We start from the raw sequence: 16207 nt of genomic DNA, 5'->3' as shown, positions 1-16207 counted from the left end.
CCTTGCTCAAATGCTTTTATAAAATGGAGATATTGCAATGGGTCTCCATCAAAAGCTGAAATGTCCGGTGGTGGAAGAGTCAAAAAAAGCTGTTGCTGCACAACTGCTTCCATAATCTTCTTCTGTTTCTCCATGATGGTGAACATGCTACTGGATAAGGCTTGGTCATTTATTTGAAGTTGATTTTTTTCCTTTTTAGCAATTGATCTTGTTCCTCCAATGCCTGACGCTCCTTCAAAGCTGCCATACGAGCTAAAAAGCCGCTTTTACTATGCTTCATAAAGAATCACTCTCAGAGCTAAAAGTTTCCTAGAACCTACAGATAACCCAGGATGGCGTCTGCAGCTGTTACAGCTTATAGGTCTTGATGCAGCGTCATCAGTCCTAAATAAATGTGATGAATACTGATTTTTTATTAAACATTAAACTTGTAAACAGAGTCCTGACATCTTTTTGTAAACCGGGTTTATTTACAACATATTAGCACCACCAACAGTAACTGAAGCAGATGACAGTAACAACATCTCAGCTGCTTCCATACAATAACTTTGGTTCCATCTCCGTTCATTTCTTGTGGAACGTATGTGATGAGGCATCAGTCGCCTGCCCTCCTCCAGCCAAGCGGCCCAAGAACTTTGTGCATGTCAAATATGTCAGCCGTACACGTTGACGTATTCACACGTGATTGCAACACATTTGGCAGTACAAGCATTTACCTGGATCAGCCATGTATTGAAAAATTTAAATATTCTCTATGCTGTTTCCTTGTCTTCATAATAAACAGAAAAGCAAAGTCCTTGTCTATCATACTGCTTTGAAAATATCAAAAGGCCTCCAGTTTTATAACAAATCCAATTTCTGGGAAACAAGTGATTCAAAAAGGCAATTTGAAACGCTGCCGTCACTGTCGCGTATGTTAGGTCTTCCCCGCGGTGGCATTGAAAGACAATTGCTGTAGTTGGTTCCTCCCTGTGTGTCGAGCCCATAATGTATGCTTTTGGTCGGGTCCAAAGAACCTTTTAGAGATGATTTAAATCTGGAAACCCGCAGAGAGAACGAATCACTGTCAGTAATTAAATACTAACATTTTGTGCATTAAATCATTTATAGAAATCTTTAATACTGACCACAGAGACCTGGTCTAAGAGTACAGTCTAGTGTAACAAATGGACTCTGTACCACATTCGTATATTACACGGTTTTAATTTTCCCCTGCATTGTTTACATTGTTTTATATTGTTTACATTTCAATTGCTTACATAAATCGCTGCTGCATCTTTATCCTGAAATTTAGTGCAATTTACTGTGATTTTTCAAGCTTCATGGAAAGGAAATTTCATTCTGTACGCACTTTGTGCATTCAAAATTACAAATAAAGCTGTCTAAAGTCTAAGTCTAAAGTCAACTGTGTAAAAAGTCCATGAATGTGTTCTGAATGGGCCAGAGCCAGGAGGTAATAATGAAATGAGTGAATGAAGTGATCTTCATCAGAGTGAACTCCTCTGGCAGATCACTGCTTTCAGTTTGCAGCTGTTTGGTAACTAAACACCAAGGAGGAAACACACCGACCTCAGAGGAACACCTGCTGCTGTTTTAGCTGCTTGTGGATTTATTCTCAGGAATTAGACAGGAAATGGTCAAACAGAGGAGGACAAGACGTGCAGCAAAGGTCAGGAATCAAAGCCCAGAAAGCTGCTCATCATCCTCTTCCAGCTACCATCCACTGACAGTGAACAGTTGATCTGCTGATCCACTCTCAGAGAAATCACTGTTTCACTGCTTCAATGGACTGAAGGAGTTCAGTCAGGATATCAGCTGTTTGTCTCCAACAACTCCTGCTGACAGAAGCTGGATGAGAAGAGAGGAAATAAAGCAGCAGACAGATGAATGCCTCCACCTGCTGGACGACTACAGGAACTACAACTCTTTACCCACAAGAAACCTGGACATTTATTCCTCATCAGAACAAAAACAGGAAGTTAGACACAGAAGCTGACAGAAAATACATCAATAAATATTTCCACTAAATGCAGGAACTGTAACTCTCAACATATTCTCTAAAACAACGGCTGCACGTTGCTGCATAATTATAGAGAGATAGAAGGTTGTTACTGTCAATTTAAACAATGTGAATAAAGTTTTTATTTCAGGCTTAATCAAGGCGTCTAGTTTCACTTTAGTGGATGTTATTGTCTCACATTCATGTAACGTCTCCTCCAAGGGGCGGAACTATATGGTGATCAAAAGGCTTGGTAGTTTGGTTGAAGGTCCAATTTCTTCTATGAGCGGCAGCTTTAAAAACGAAGATGATCTCAGTCATAGACATTATATACGTATAATATGATTAATGATATTTTTAGTAGTATAGATAAATATTTTGGTGTTTCATTATTTGCAGATGATGGTATTATTTGGAAGAGGAGAAAAAATATAGAATTTGTAAACAGGAAACTACAAGAAGCATTACATAATGTAGAAGCTTGGGCTTTAGAATGGGGTTTTAGATTCTCAACATCTAGGTCTAAATTTCTTGTTTTTACAAATAGGAAATTAAACATTGATGTAAATCTCAAATTGTATGGAGATACCGTAGAAAGGATAGATCAAATAGGTATCTGGTTTGATAAACTTACATGGAATATACATATAGATAAAATAGTTGAAACTAGGCCGTATTACTAAAAGTAACACGGCCTGCTGTTCACGGCTGACAGGAGGTCAAACATGTCGTTAAACTCACTTTGAAGACTTTAAACCATAAATGACTTATAGAATATATTTTCACAAAGCTCAGCGTATAGAATAAATGTTATAGAAGGAACTAAAGATAAATTATAGATTCTTGTTCATTTTTCTCCACATTGTTTTATTTCATGCCTTCAGCATCAAACAGCAGAGTTACAATAAAACGTCAGAAAAACTAGAAGCCTATAGTTTATATGAGAGATTGGAGAAATGTGTTTTCTCTACAGTTTCTGTCTTTAAAAGCTGAACAGATCTGCCTCTAAAGCTAAAAGAACTAGCCTCGTGAGACCATCCTGATCTCGCGAGCTTTCAAGGTTTCACTCGCAGATCAGTCTGGCTACTCTCCGTTAAAGAAAATTTGGAGCCGTTCACCAAACGAACGTCCAATCAGCGTTGGCTTTGAGGCGGGTTGAGGTGTGACGCAACGGGAAGATCGACAGTTCAGTCTAAAGAACATGGCGGCTTCAGCCTATGAAACTAGCGTTAGCGCGGCTATCGAGCAAGTTTTATCGGAATTACAGAGTATTTCTTTGCTGAGCTAACGAGCCTTTACCTGCAGCAGCAAGAGCAGCTTGGCTTGTGGTTGTGTTTTCGTCGTCGCTCTGTTACGTGCGACGACGAATCTGATTGGTTCATTTGGTCCGTCTATCACCAACATAGGCCAATCAGCTAACCAGTATTTTCGCCCCTTCCCAAAATTACTTCAACGGAAGGTTTCCAGATGGATATGCGGAGTAAATCTATCTGGCGGAGTCAGGTAAGTCTGGCTACTCTCCGTTAAAGAAAATTTGGAGCCGTTCACCAAACGAACGTCCAATCAGCGTTGGCTTTGAGGCGGGTTGAGGTGTGACGCAACGGGAAGCGCGTCAGTTCAGTCTAAAGAACATGGCGGCTTCAGCCTATGAAACTAGCGTTAGCGCGGCTATCGAGCAAGTTTTATCGGAATTACAGAGTATTTATTTGCTGAGCTAACAAGCCTTTACCTGCAGCAGCAAGAGTAGCTTGGCTTGTGGTTGTGTTTTCGTCTTCGCTCTGTTACGAGCGACGACGGATCTGATTGGTTCATTTGGCCCGTCTATCACCAACATAGGCCAATCAGCTAACCAGTATTTTCGCCCCTTCCCAAAGTTACTTCAACGGAAGGTTTCCAGATGGATATGCGGAGCAAATCTATCTGGCGGAGTCAGGTAATACAAGAACACCCAGACAGAAGTTTGCTTTCACTTTATTCATTTACAGACATTAAAGTTCCAGAAAGTGTCACTTAGGAGGAAAACATAAAGCTGAACACAGGACAAAAAACATGAAAGATGAAGGGAACCTTTGCAGATCACAAATAAATCTTTGAATCTTTTGTTTTAATTTTTTATAAAAATATTAAAAAAAATCAACATTAAACCCCAAAACTATGTTTGACCCAAACCCACCAACAGCTGTTCCTTTTAAGCTCAAATCACCACAAAATCAAATTAAGACTCAGAAATCTAAATTTACCCTGAAGCAAACTCCACAGAAACAAGTAAAAACCCAACAGAACCAACCTCTGACAGAACATCTGGACATAACTAATGAAGAACCAAGACTTTTACAGCAATAATAAACATGAATGATCAATAATTCTGACATGTAACCATTACGATGATTTTAGACGTTTCTAAAGGTCAGATTGTGTCGGCCATCTTTGTTTTAATGGACCGTTGTTATTATTGGTCTAAATTAGCAGAACTTTAATTCAGCTTTTTGGTTCTACTGACACTGATTTAATACATCAGAAAAATAAACTCAGTAACTTAAAGAAGTTTTAGACGATAAAACAGGTTTTCTCCTCATTTGTTGCTTTAGTTTTTTGCTCCTTTTAACCTGAAAACTTGCTGATGAGGTTCAGCCTGAAAACGGCCTGAGATTAAAGACAATAAGCAATAAAACAGACAGAACCATGGAAACTGCTGACTGGACAGAGTTTGAGCTGATTTCTGTTGTCTACAGACAGGTTTTTATTATTTAGCATTTTTACATGTGCAGTTTGCTTTGCAGCACATATTGCTGCTTTACAGCACCTGTCTCTGACCCAAACAGCAGAGCAGAACCACAGGTGGTACTTTGTAACTGGGGGTAAATCCACACTGTGGTTTGAGTGTTTGGTAAAATATGGACATAATGAAGACTTTGGACACGTCCAAACCTCGCTGGAGCAGAAAGTGGCTTTCTTTGGCCGAACATTTTTATCTGAAAGGACTCTGCTGCAACAGATGAACTGAGACATGAAAGTAGTTTACAGAAAGAAAAAAGTTCTCCTTCTAGATGAGACCAGAGCTGCTGGCTTGATGCTCAGACTGCCTCTCGGAGACAATTAGTTACAATAAAAGTTTAAATAAAACCATGTTGAGAAAAAGACTTATAAAGAGAGCAGATTGAGAGAATTAGCAGATATAAAATCTCTGAATTCAGCTTCTATCACAGATTACAGAGAATAATAATAAAGCCAATTTAGCCACAATTAGGACCTAAAGAAGAATTTGGATTTTTAAACCAGCAGAAACAATAATGTGTTATTATGAAGACAGTCGTGCATCAAGCCAGCAGCACATCATCATCAAGGTTAAACTCAGTTTAAAAGATTATAATCTGCATTAGAGGTACATTAAATGTGCTGTTCTTTCCCTGCTGCTCAGCTCCAACCAGGAAAACAGACTTTCCTGTGTCTACAGACTCTCAGGCAGCATTTAGGACAGACAGGCAGCATCACTGCTGGCATATTTTAGGAATTTAGCAGGAAATATTAACTGTCTCAAGTTAATTCATCATTTGTTCTGTTGCTTTTCTCTAAAACTGAGACGACATCTTAACACATTGAAGGTTAAGTCACTGTTTTAGTGGCTTGAAACAACATTTATGATTGTCTCCATGTTACAGATAATAAGGAGCACAGAAACTGTACCATTTATTACATCTTATTTACAGCAGTGTGTTTAAAGACAGCTCTGGTGACCAGTACGTATCAGGCTACCTGCACATAAACTGTCCTTGATCTGTGTTTAGCTCAGAAAAACAGTTTTACACAACGCACCTTTGCTTTATTCCTGAAGGAGAAGTCATGGTCTGCCATGCTTCCCTCTTCACGATTATGTGAACCAGCTATTACTGCCTTGAACACTGCTAGCATTGGGCTTTAGCTTTATGTTCAATAACTGTTTTCACATCATAGATCAGGATCCACTCTGGGTTTCTGTCTCCTGCCCAAAGAGACTTTTCCTTCTGCAGTGGCTCTGCCTCAAACCACTGACATGAAGGACGAGCCATGGTCGACCATGTTTCCTTCTCTACTTTCTGTAAACTGGCTAATTTTAGGTTGACAGAAGGAATTCCTTCAATCCTCTTTACCTATAGAGCCAGTTTCAGCAACACCTTCACTTCTGCAGTGAGGTTATCTAGGTGCATTGCGATCAAGTCAACATTGTTGAATTTATAGAATGGCTTTTATTCCTATATAAAAACTCATTCTTCCGGTGTCTGAACAACAGGGGGCAGCATTCTGCTTGCAGACACTGATTGGCAGTTTCTAGATGCTCCACATTCTTGGCACATTTGGGTCTACCTTTCTTCAACTAAACATGTCTTTACACAACGCACCTTTGCTTTATTCCTGAAGGAGAAGTCATGGTCTGCCATGCTTCTCTCTTCATGATTATGTGAACCAGCTATTACTGCCTTGAACACTGCTAGCATTGGGCTTTAGCTTTATGTTCAATAACTGTTATCACATTGTAGATCAGGATCCACTCTGGGTTTCTGTCTCCTGCCCAAAGAGACTTTTCCTTCTGCAGTGGCTCTGCCTCAAACCACTGACATGAAGGACGAGCCATGGTCGGCCATTTTCCTTCTCTACTTTCTGTAAACTGGCTAATTTTAGGTTGACAGAAGGAATTCATTCAATCCTCTGTACCTATAGAGCCAATTTCAGCAACACCTTCACTTCTGCAGTGAGGTTATCAAGGTGCATTGAGATCAGTTCAACGTTGTTGAATTTATAGAATGGCTTATTTTCCTATATAAAAACTCATTCTTCCGGTGTCTGACCAACAGGGGGCAGCATTCTGCTTGCAGACACTGATCGGCAGTTTCTAGATGCTCCACATTCTTGGCACCTTTGTGTCTACCTTTCTTCAGCTAAACGTGTCTTTACTCAACGCACCTTTGCTTTATTCCTGAAGGAGAAGTCACGGTCTGCCATGCTTCCCGCTTCATGGTTATGTGAACCAGCTATGACTGCCTTGAACACTGCTAGCATTGGGCTTTAGCTTTATGTTCAATAACTGTTTCCACATCGTAGATCAGGATTCACTCTGGGTTTCTGTCTCCTGCCAAAGAGACGTTTCCTTCTGCAGTGGCTCTGCCTCAAACCACTGACATGAAGGACGAGCCATGGTCGACCATGTTTCCTTCTCTACTTTCTGTAAACTGGCGAATTTTAGGTTGACAGAAGGAATTCCTTCAATCCTCTTCACCTATAGAGCCAATTTCAGCAACACCTTCACTTCAGCAGTGAGGTTATCTAGGTGCATCGAGATCAGTTCAACATTGTTGAATTCATAGAATGGCTTTTATTCCTATATTGAAACTCATTCTTCCGGTGTCTGACCAACAGGGGGCAGCATTCTGCTTGCAGACACTGATCGGCAGTTTCTAGATGCTCCACATTCTTGGCACCTTTGGGTCTACCTTTCTTCAGCTAAACGTGTCTTTACTCAACGCACCTTTGCTTTATTCCTGAAGGAGAAGTCACGGTCTGCCATGCTTCCCTCTTCATGATTATGTGAACCAGCTATTACTGCCTTGAACACTGCTAGCATTGGGCTTTCGCTTTATGTTCAATAACTGTTTTCACATCGTAGATCAGGATCCACTCTGGGTTTCTGTCTCCTGCCCAAAGAGACTTTTCCTTCTGCAGTGGCTCTGCCTCAAACCACTGACCTGAAGGACGAGCCATGGTCGGCCATGTTTCCTTCTCTACTTTCTGTAAACTGGCTAATTTTAGGTTGACAGAAGGAATTCATTCAAACTTCTTTACCTATAGAGCCAATTTCAGCAACACCTTCACTTCTGCAGTGAGGTTATCTAGGTGCATTGAGATCAAGTCAACATTGTTGAATTTATAGAATGGCTTGTATTCCTATATTAAAACTCATTCTTCCGGTGTCTGAACAACAGGGGGCAGCATTCTGCTTGCAGACACTGATCGGCAGTTTCTAGATGCTCCACATTCTTGGCACCTTTGGGTCTACCTTTCTTCAGCTAAACATGTCTTTACACAACGCACCTTTGCTTTATTCCTGAAGGAGAAGTCACGGTCTGCCATGCTTCCCTCTTCATGATTATGTGAACCAGCTATGACTGCCTTGAACACTGCTAGCATTGGGCTTTAGCATTATGTTCAATAACTGTTTTCACATTGTAGATCAGGATCCACTCTGGGTTTCTGTCTCCTGCCCAAAGAGACTTTTCCTTCTGCAGTGGCTCTGCCTCAAACCACTGACATGAAGGACGAGCCATGGTCGACCATGTTTCCTTCTCTACTTTCTGTAAACTGGCTAATTTTAGGTTGACAGAAGGAATTCCTTCAATCCTCTTCACCTATAGAGCCAATTTCAGCAACACCTTCACTTCTGCAGTGAGGTTATCAAGGCGCATTGAGATCAGTTCAACATTGTTGAATTTATAGAATGGCTTTTATTCCTATTAAAACTCATTCTTCCGGTGTCTGACCAACAGATGGCAGCATTCTGCTTGCAGATACGGATTCCTTCAATGTGCTGTACCTATACAGCCAATGTCAGTAACAATGCACCTTTTCTTTGTTCTTAACGGAGTCGCCCATACTTGCTGCTTTACATTTATATACACTTGCTAACACCTCTTCCTCCATTGAGGTAGCTTATTCCAGGTTCAGCTTCATGCTCATTAACACTTTTTCTGAGTGCAGAGGCTCAGAATCACGTCACTGACTCTGCAGGTAAACATAAGCTACAACTGAACCATGTAGTGTAATACATTATTGTAAATACGCTTATTCATGGGTAAACAAGATTTCATTCTAAAACCTTTGATATCGACTCTTTCATTGAGGTAGATCAGGCCCGGATTCGGTGTCTGGCTCATGGACACCTTGACCTGGGTAGTGGCAGGAAGTCGATCCGGTTCTCTGTCTCATTATTCTTCTAACATGAGGTAGAGACTATTTTCTGAGGCTAGTGTTCCCCCATAACGCTGATAGCAGCAGCTTCACTGTAACAGTGGCGTTAATAGGACAAAGTGCTTTAGTAATGAATTCAAAACACCTTTAGAACAACTTCTGTTCCTTCTCTAGAACTCATCCTATACGTTTCTGGTCACCAGAAAACAAACTGCTGACTCAGCTTTAAGTCCAATATGGACGAAAGACGGAGGGATCTTTGGAGAGTCCAGAAGATCTCCTCCGATAAATGATCAAGGCAGGAAAAAAAGACATGTAGGGAGGATTGAAATGGCAGGTTTTGATGAATCTATGACTTACTGCCTGATAAACCTAGAGATGAACGCTTAGACCTAAAAACTGAACCAATGACGTAACGGAGTAAGAGTCCTCCTGTTACCACCAGAACCAAACCTAAACCAGCATAAAGCCCAAACCTCCCCCGATCCATTGGCTCCTGGGTCTCCTCCTGAGTTTCATGAGGGGCAGCTGCAGAGAAGAAACAAGAATAAATCTTTGCTTTTAACACCAAAACCAAAGAATAAAGAGGAAAACATAGAAGGGAGCATGAAATAAACTCCAAGTCTATTTCTAAGGAAGCAGCAACTCACCTTTGACTACCAGCCGCCATGTTTTCTGGTGTCTTCCTCCACCAGCTTCAACCGTCCACAGATAACTTCCCGTGTCGTTGAGCCTCAGGTCAGTCAGGAGACATCGGACCCGTCCGCTCCGGTCCAGCTGACCATCACACTGCAGTCGACCAGTGAACGCCTCGTCTGTGTACGGCTCAGCCTCAGCTCTGCTGTCGTAGCGATATACTCTCCTCCATGTCCCCATGCTTATCAGATCCATGTGCAGCAGGTCAGCCGTGCTTTCTACAGGAAGGCTCTATGTCAGCGTGACGCTGGAGTGCTCCTCTGCCTGGTAGATGACGGCCTGAGTTTCATCCCCAGCCAGCAGAGGTTTCCCTGCAGGAGTCAGGAAGAGAACGCAGAGAGGCGTCAGCAGCAGGCTGAGGGATCCAAGGCTGATCCTCAGAAACTCTTTGCTTTGCAGCAGTTCTGTTCATTTACTGCAGCAACATCATCACACCTCCACCACCATGCCTGACAGTAGGAGCTGCTGCTGCTCCTGGGCTGAGGCTGCTTTTCTTAGACCTAGACAAACTTTATTGTCATTTTGTATGCACTGAGTGCGTACAGAACGAAATTTCATTTGCATACAGCTTAAGAATTTCAGTGAATTGCAGTGGATTTCAGAATAAAGTAGCTTTGCAGGATAATAAATTAACTTAGCAGGAAAATAAAGTTACTTTGCAGGATAATAAAGTAACTTTGCAGGATTATAAAATAACTTTGCAGGATAAATACAGTAACTTTGCAGGATAGTAAAGTAACTTTGCAGGATAAAAAAAAGTAATTTTACAGGACATTCCAGGATAAAGTGCACAGTGATTTCACAGTACAGCAATTGAGATGTAAACAATGCAGGACACATGTGATACAGAGTCCAGTTTTAGCTTCAGCAGTTCAACCGTCTGATGGCAGCAGAGAAAACGCTTTTACAGAGCCTGGAAGACCAACAGCGAATGCTGCGGAACCTCTTCCCAGAAGGCAGCAGGAAGAACAGTCCATGGTGGGGGTGTGAGGGGTCTCTGATGATGTTACGGGCTCGGGACACACATCGCTGTGATGAAAGGTCCTTAATGGAGGGAAGAGAAGCCCCAATGATCCCTTCTGCTGTCCTCACCACTCTCCTCACATTCTTCCAGTCGGCGGCACTGCAGCCTCCACCCCACACAGTGAGACAGCTGGTCAGAATGCTCTCTATGGTGTTTCTGTAGAAGGTCATGAGGATGGGCGGGGGCAGGTGGGCTCTCCTCATCCTCCGCAGGAAGTACAGTCGCTTCTGTGCCCTCTTCACCAGTGACATGGTGTTCACAGTCCAGGTGAGGTTGTCTGTGATGTGCACCCCCAGGAACTTGGTGCTGCTGACCACCTCCACAGCTGAGTTGTTGATGAGCAGTGGAGCGTGGTGAGGCCGGTTCTTCCTGAAGTCGACAATGAGGTCCTTTGTCTTCTCCACGACGTCTTTACTTACTTCAGTCTCAACATCGTTCACAGATATTCAATAGTAACTATAACTGGATTAACAACAGAGAGGCTCTCCCATCTATAAGGGCTCATTGTTTAGCAGCTGGATTAAGACCTCCAGGACATTGGTGAGGTTCTCCCTGTGAGGCTTAGTGGAAAACTATGGAGTTATCTCCAGCAGATTCAGCAGTACAACCACTGCTAGATGTGTGGGGATGGAGACCAGAACCTTACAGACAGAGAGCCAAGGGGGGAACTTCTCCCTGAAGGCAGAGCTTGTTAAAACCTGAAGCCCAAAAGCAGAGAAACCTGCTTAGACGGCTGGAGTTTGACCCTGAGTTCATCCCAGCATCACAAGGTCACAGTTTCACACAGCAGGGATATTATGCTACCACTGCTGGATGCTAAATTTTTAAAAATGGGAATTTAACAGCTTTAACCATTAAATTAGGAGGAGAAGAGTTTTAGTTTTGTGGTTATTTTTGTAATAATAATGTAGTCTTTGACAGATTTTCTGCCAGTAGAGCCTGCAGCAGTAATTCATGTATTTCTGGACGTCTCCAACTCAGAGAATGATGAAGGCCTCTAACACAGGCATGCTCCACCTGCTCCTGGACTGGCAGAGACGTTCTAACCCCAAGCAGAAGTCCAAGCAGACGGGCCAACATCTGGAGAGAATGGGGACAGGTCCGGCTGATCAGGACCAGGGTTCTGGTCTTGCTCCACCATCCAGAGGTTCTGGAGGGAAGTGGCAGCAATAAGCTCAAAGCTTCTGTGATTCAGCATCAGTCCTCTGGGGACTCAGTGTCTCATGTCTCCACCTTCTGCTGCACAGAGACGCCGTCCTCCTCTGGCTGAAGCCCTCGTCTTTAAGAGACGCTCAGGCTTGGCTGATCTTCATTATTTACTTTATTAAATGGAGAAAATGAGCCCAGTTAGTCTATTTACTGAGGAAACAGTCGACTGCTACGTCTGAATTAACCTGAGTCAACATGAGGTGCTTTGGGTTCAGGTTATATTTATGTAATTAAGCCTTAAATATCCAGGATTTAACATTCCTGACACTGACTGCCTCTGTTAAACACTTTCTCATGAAGTTTCAGGTAAAAGTTGATTTCTCAGCTCACAGTAAACAGATCTGGTGATTTCACATCTACAAATTAAGAGTCATTTTCCCCTCAATAGTATTTCTGTCCTTATTCAGAACTAATGGGAGTAAAAGCAACTCCAGCAGCATCTGCCTGCCTGTAGAAAGCATCAACAGAACCTAAACTGGGCCAAGAAATCTGAGACCTCCTTCATAATCTGTGGGCTGAGGTTCTGTTTACAACATTCAGCAATATTTTCATATAACATCTGGTTTTTAGAGCTTGATTGTAACTCAGATCCTCACCCAGAGCAGCAGAACTCAGGATCCCAGTCAGAACCAGGGAGAGGGTCCAGTTTGGCATCAGTGAGGTCCTGGACGGATTAAATAAAACACACCAGGCTCAGAGTTAATGAGATTATTTATTATTATTACATTATTATTACTTAAAATGTTTATACACTGTTTATCTGGAGACGCGCTGATAAATATGGCGTTTAGAGACAAGCAGAACAAAATGGAGGATTATAAAATGTCGGGATAGTTTCGCTTTGACGCATCAGATATGCAGACATTTCATTATTAGCATAGTTTAATAATTCTGGCAAAAAATAAAAAAAATCATTGGTATTTCTCCGAGTATTTCCGTAATGATCGAGTTGTTTAACAGAAAGGGAGCGTTTCCATCATTATTGTGCATTTAAATAATATCTAAGATGAAATTAACTTTGCTCATTTTTACCGTCCAACGCAGCGCATAATTAGCTAATCTATGCGCACATTAGATGCATCAGTTATATAATGGTGAGAAATCCAGCTTTGTTCAACTTATTCAGCCAAAACCTCCTGCACAGACTTTATAGAGTTGCTGTTAATGTAAATATGTTTTATGCAATAGAAGTGAAAATAACAAAGTGCGCAACAAACGTAACCAGAAACAGGAAGAAGACTGGTGCTGCTTAAACGATGTTCCAACATAAGATAAACTTTCCTTTAATATTTTAACTTTTTAAACTCTCTGAAGCTGCAAACAAAAACTAAAGCTGAGCTTTACGGATGTTCGGTTCTGAAGGTCGGAGAAGAAAAACTTAATAAATGACTTCCTGCTTCTTGAAAGCCATCCCACTTTCATGTTATCGTTTCCCCCTCTGTGTTTCTCTTAAAGCAGCCTGGTTATTCCACATAATTTAGTTTCTGTTGTTTTTCTGAACTGTTATATAATTGTAAACGACTGGTGAATAAAAGCAGCTTTAAGACGAGCTGTAGGTGAAAAAAGGGAGCAAATAAACAGTTATTGTAGTGACATAAGGCAGCAGTACCACATCCACCCCCTAGGGGGCAGATTATTTAAAGCAGTGAATCATTTGGTCCAGAAATGTAAAATACTAATTTATAAACAGAAACAATGAGCTGATTTATAATAAAACACCAAACTTTAACAGATCTAAAGACATAAAATGTTCAAACTGCTTAATTTAAGTTTCAGGATTCTGTTATTAGTTTGTGAAATTACAGCTTTAATAAAATTAAATATTGTGACAAAGTTTGACATTTTTATCACTCATTCTAGAAAGTGAAACTCATATTTTACAGATTCATCAAACACAGAACGAAACATTTAAGCCTTTATTTCTGATTATTTTAATGATTATGGCTTCCAGCATAATGAACCATATTTATTTATACAGCGTTTCAAAGCACAACACCTGATTGACCAGAGTGCTGCAAAACAAGTAAAATACAAAACAGAGATAAAACAAAGTAAGAACCCACAGAAAACATTAACACTGCACAAATAAAAGTACAATCATTGTCAAACTGCCACAGTGTTAAAGCCACAGAGTCAAAGTGTGTTTCCAGTGAGATTTAAAGGCCTCAGCTCAGGGAGCTTGTCTTCTATGCAGAAACTGCTCATTTCACAGCTTTGGGGCCACAACAGAAAACACTGGACCACCTCTGAGTTTCCTCTGAGACTGAGGAACCACCAGCAGCCTCTGGTTAGTGGACCTGAGGGAACCAGGTGAGGGGTGTAGGGGTGCAGCAGGTTGGACAAACATGCTGGCCAGGACCATTAAGAGGCTTAAAAACAAAGAAAACAACTTAAAATTCATCCTGAAATAAATGGTCAGTCAGTGGAGAGAGGCTGAAACAGTGATGTGTTCTCGTTTCTTTGATCCTGTTAAAAATCACTCTGCTGTATTTATAATAGTTGTAGACGTGACAGAGTGACGTGATTCTGGTTAAGAGTTACAATAATCTAATAAATCGTTCATCTGAACCAATGATTGATGCTGGACAACAGATCCTGTTTAACATCAACTGCATGTTTTTATTAGCCAACACATGTAGAAGCTCTGATAAATCATGACCTTCTGTTGCAGCAGCTCTATTATTAAAGTCCGCTCTGTTGGCTCGGTTCTGGTGTCTCTAGTTTTCCATGTGGGTCCATTTAAAATCTAAACCTCTTTAAATCTACTGAACTCAGATCTGTGGTGTCCTACAGTCCAGAGGTGTCCATGAACGCATCGTGCAGCAGAAACTGAGCAGTAACTCTGCTGAGGACCAGAACCGACCAGGAAATAAAAACCTGTCAGAGTCTCTGGACTGAGACCAGAACATCTCCACAAGATGAAGAACCAGGATTGATTCTAGAAAACTGGAGCCCAGCAGTCCTGTTTCATCTGCTGATCTCTGATCTTCATGTTCCTGCAGGTCTGAACTGAAACTAACCTGTTAAATGGATCAAAGCTACAATCAGAACTTCTGTTCTCCATCAGATCGGATCAATAATAAAATCTCTGGATAAAGTGGGAAGTTCTGGTCGTCATCCTGTTAACTTTCTGGATCTCCATTCACATAGAAGCAGCTAATAACTGACTGTCTGTTTCTCTCTTGTTTAGATTAAAGTCTGACAAAAGGATCTGATATCAAAATAGATTTTATTTTGGTTCTGACCCAGTTCAGGTCTGAACATCAGTTTCTTTATCACATCCAGGCACAGAAACAGCAGATCATTTGATTTACAGCATGGACTTCTGAATAAACAGAGGAAAATATCACAATAATGTACAACAGCAATAAAGGCTTAATATTTATAATTTAGTTGTCTTGTTTTATCAAAGAGGGAAAAAACTTGGATGTTTTCCACCCTGATTAAAATGATTTGTACTAAAGTTTAGAGTCTGTGAGTCTGCCAACATCTGGATGTTCAGGGAGGTGAGATCCTCACTCAGATGAAGCTGCTGGATGAAGTTTTTAATGAAGCAACAGGAAGAAACACAGCAGCTGATAGCAGTTTAGGAGCAAATCTTCACACAAACAACATTTAAAACAACAGAAGATGAAACATCTGATCAGACAGTAGAGTTACTCAGACTACAAATGGAGCCAATTATTTAACATAAATCCAAAATCAAGTTTTGAGAAATTATAATAATGTCCTGATATTAAAACAGATTAGAAACGTTTAAATGTCCTAATTTTTACAACAGAAGTTTAGGAATTTTCTCTAAAAGTACTTTTAGAGTTAAATTCTTGAGACATTGAGGTTAAAGGATCCAAAACCACAATCATCATCAATCTTCACATCACACCAATACAGACCAGAGTCTTCAGTCCTCAGTCTGGACACATGGAGTCTGATTCGTCCTTTCTTGAGGAAGACTTCTTTACTATGGACTCGTCCGGAAAACTGTTCATCCTGAATCTCTGGAAACTCAACACCTTCATGGACCCGATACAGGACCGAGAATCTGCGAGGAGTTAACAAGCTGCAGTAGATGAACAGATCTCTCCAGGATCCATGAAGTCTGGGGGCGAAGGTCCACTCCAGAGTGATGCTGTGGTTCTCCTCTGCCTGATAGGAGCTCTGTGTCACATTCACTACAAATGTTGCTGCTGAGGAGACAGAGAGGGAAAGAGAGGAGCAGACACACTGAGAACTGGAACATGGGAGTCTTTAAACTACATCTCTAGAGCTTTCTGTCCCATGATGCTCTCTGTGCTGTCAGAGCTCTGCTTGATGCTCTTCAAGTCAAACTGCTTGATCAGATG

The 16207-nt window shown here is 41.3% G+C and overlaps 1 long non-coding RNA gene across 1 annotated transcript; it reads right to left on the bottom strand.

The window, feature by feature from the left end:
- Positions 1 to 8613: 8613 nt before the first annotated feature.
- On the bottom strand, positions 8614 to 12948 carry LOC118565850. Its single transcript, XR_004932658.1, has 3 exons — positions 12461 to 12948; positions 9586 to 9942; positions 8614 to 9463 (listed from the first exon to the last, which is right to left on the bottom strand). It is a non-coding gene; the product is annotated as an uncharacterized LOC118565850 (long non-coding RNA).
- Between the last annotated feature and the right edge of the window lie 3259 nt (positions 12949 to 16207).

The sequence above is a fragment of the Fundulus heteroclitus genome, chromosome 14 (assembly GCF_011125445.2).
Source record: "Fundulus heteroclitus isolate FHET01 chromosome 14, MU-UCD_Fhet_4.1, whole genome shotgun sequence".
NCBI classification, from domain to species: Eukaryota; Metazoa; Chordata; class Actinopteri; order Cyprinodontiformes; family Fundulidae; genus Fundulus; species Fundulus heteroclitus.
Note: the sequence above shows the minus strand (reverse complement) of the source record. Positions and strands in the feature narration are given on the sequence as shown.